Source organism: Mandrillus leucophaeus, unplaced genomic scaffold (assembly GCF_000951045.1).
Source record: "Mandrillus leucophaeus isolate KB7577 unplaced genomic scaffold, Mleu.le_1.0 Scaffold352, whole genome shotgun sequence".
In the NCBI taxonomy this organism is placed as follows: domain Eukaryota; kingdom Metazoa; phylum Chordata; class Mammalia; order Primates; family Cercopithecidae; genus Mandrillus; species Mandrillus leucophaeus.
The window spans coordinates 2,080,051-2,083,433 of NW_012103721.1; positions in this window are offsets into that span (position 1 = coordinate 2,080,051).

Sequence of the window (3,383 nt, forward strand, 5' to 3'; positions counted from 1 at the left end):
GCAAAAGTGAGCGGAGTGGCAAGGGGTGTGTTAGCAAGTGAGCATGGGGTCTGGCCACTATGCACAGCCAGGTATGCTGGTTGTGGCAGGGTGGGCAGCTTCAGATGCTGACATGGGTGTCAGCTCCCTGCAAGGCTGTGGCTGGACCACGCGTACTGCAAGCAGCTTCTGTGGTTGGCACCGGGAAATGCAGTGGTGCCTGGAAGCTTGGAGATGCCAGGAACTGCAGAGCCCAAAAGTGGGTGTCACAGCCCTGGCTCGGGGAGCTCCTAGGTCTGGGCTTCTTGAAAGGCCACAGCTTTTCTCTCCTTCTCTCTTCTCTCCTTCTTGTCACTTGCAATGTGGTGAGCAAGGGGTGTGTTTCAGCCCTGTTTGTGTTACAGCTCTTTCATTGCCACCATTTGGCAGGTCCGGAGTTCTTCCCTCACATCTAGGAAGAATGAGGTACATGGACAAGTGGAGGGTGAAGTGAGCAAGGCAAACAGGTGCTTTATTGTGCGACAGAACAGCCGAGAGGAGACCGCAGTGGGTAGCTCCTTTTCACAGGCAGGGTGTCCTGACGTTTGTTCAGCTCTCAGCAGAGAGGAGACCCATAGGGGTAGCTCCTGTCTGCAGGCAGGTCATCCCGGAGTTTGTGTGAGTCGACCTGAGTCTGGGGTTTCTGTGGTCTTCAGAGGGGAGGAAGTGCATGCTGATTGGTCCATGGGTAGCCATGAGTGGGACCAGAAAAAGCAACGTAAGTTCTCACTTCAGTCTGCGGATCTGGCAGCCCTGCTCCCAGGCTTCAGGCCGTCTGACCTTTTCTGCCCAGTAGCCTGTCTGCCTCTGGGGCCACCAACCTGCCATCCCCAGCCCCCAGGCTGTTTGTGCCGAGGGGCACTACCTGCAGGCCCTTGCAGAACCACACTCAGCACCCCCTTGGCCTCCCTCTCGTGCTTGTCGGTGCCCAAGACAACAGGGGGCTGGCTTGTCCGCGCTGCCCCGAGTGCACACACACCTAGCCTGGTCTTGACAGCACCTAGGCTTGGCCACAACTTTGGACTGAAATCGGAGTGGGCGCTGGGAGCAGGGAGAGGCCAGGTAGTGGGAGCAGGCACTTCCCAGCCTGTGCGGACGTGGGGACTTCCCGGGCCACTGAGAGTGCAAAGATGCCTGGGTCTGAAGCCTTAGTGGGGTGGCTGGCTGCTGCTGCACTCGAGAGGGCAGGACTCCTGCCCCTCCAACTTGGAAGGGGGCGGGGCTTCCGCCTGTTCCCAGCTCCTGCCTGCTACTGAGAGTACACAGCCCTGGCTGCGCCTCCCACCCCACTGCAGCTGGCATCCTGGCAGCAGCCACTCCAAATGGGCCGCTGTTACCATCAATAGCTTAAGGCCATCATCTGTTTTGTCTGTGAAGACCTAGTTAAAAAGCATGGACTTAGAAGGACGAGATTTAGATACATCTATTTGAATCAGACAAATGTAGCCTGACACATATATTTCTTAGCAGGGATGATCTTGCAAATGAGAGATATATCACAACTTGTAATTAAATTTCACCCACCCAATCAGGGTTTGAACAGGTATTGTCAATATTTGCCCTTGTGACTCTCTTTTCTAACTTCCATGGTAGGCTAAGCGCTACCATTCAACAAATACATATTGGAGAATTTCAGGCTCTATTCAAGAATAAGACTATAAGACCCCTGCTCTCATGGTGTATATATTGTAGTTGAAGAGACACAATAACATACAAGAAGTCACAAAAAAATAAAAGGGACTTACAGATCATGGTAAAAATGATTAAGAAAACACAACAATATGTGACCAAGAGTGATGGTGCTCTCATAGGGAGTGTTAGATATGCCTGAAAAGGAATTTCAGGAGGTGACATTCAAATTGAGTTCTGAATAGTAAACCAAGTTGTAATATTAAGGAAGAATATTTCAGGCCAGTGAAAAATAGGTATAACTAACCTGAGGCAGGAATGAGTTTAGAATGTTGGATGAATAGAAAGAAGGCCAAAGACTTGAGCAGTATGAATGAGAAGAGTGGTAGAAGATGATATAGATAAGATAAATCATATAGATTTGTATGTCAAGTAAAGCTGTTTGGATTTTACTCTAAGTGCAAGGAGAAACCATTGGGGAATGTAAATGGATAGTCAGTCACTCTTTGTGCTCTTTGGGGAATGAATTGTAGGGTTCCAAGTGTGGAACTAAAGAGATCATCTAGGAGACCACTGCAATAGTTTAGGCAAAATATGGCTTGTGGCTTGGGCTGGAATGGTAATAACTGAGATGGAAAGGAGCACATAGATTCAGGATGTATTTTGAATCTGGAGCCATAAGGACTTGGTGATGGATTAGACATGTAGGATAAGAAAAAAGGAGGATTCAAAGATGATATCAGAGGATTCTTGGCTTGAGCAAGTGGGTGAATGTGATGGTAATTACTAGTATGAGAAAAATGGAGTAGAAGTAAGTTTCAGAGATGTGTTGGGGGTTCCTAAGACCACTCTTATGTTCCATGATTTGCCATAAGGACTCCCCAAAATCAGATGAGTTATTATCATCACTTATAGTGGTGATCTATTACAGTTAAAGGATACAGATTAAAATCAGCAAACAAAAAAGGAGCATAGGGTATGGCCTAGGAGAAACCAGGCATAGGCTTCTACTTTTCCTCTCCCAGTGGAATTACATGAACAGTATTTAGTTCTCCCATAAGTGATGTGTGACAATACATATAAAGTGTGGGCAACCAGGGAGGCTTATCTAAGCCTTGTGTCCAGGGTTGGACAAGTTCATTCACATAGTCATGGGGCACCCACATGGCTGACCTTGGTTATTCAGCGTCCAGCCTCCACCCTTGCCCCACCAAGTTTAGGCTGATATAGCATGTCCCAGGGCTCCAGGTATACAGAGACACTCTTATTAGGCAGAATATTCCAAGGACTCAGAGGTACCTCCCAGGAACCAGACCTGAAGATCTTTGAAATGTGCAGGGTTTAAGCAGTCCAGGTCAGCTGAGTTAACCCTTTAATACACAAGGGCAAAATCAAGAGTTGTGGTTTGGCAATTTTAAGTTTGAGATGCTTCTTTGAAATCCAAAAGGAATTGTCAGGGGTTAGTAATAAAGTTTTTAGTTTATAAAAGGTATTTAAAATCATGAGAGTAGGTAAGATTACCCCAGGATTGTATCTAGGTTAAAAAGAGAAAAGGGCCCAGGACGAAGATACAAGGCTTTCCAATATTTGGAACCTAGAGGAGGAGAATGTGAGAGCAAAGGAGAAAGAAGGAAAACTATGAGATTACATAGTCACAGAGCTAAGACAAAAGTGTTTTAAGATGGGCGAAGTCAACTGTATTGAATGTTAATGAGTTTTTTTTTTTTTTTTTTTTT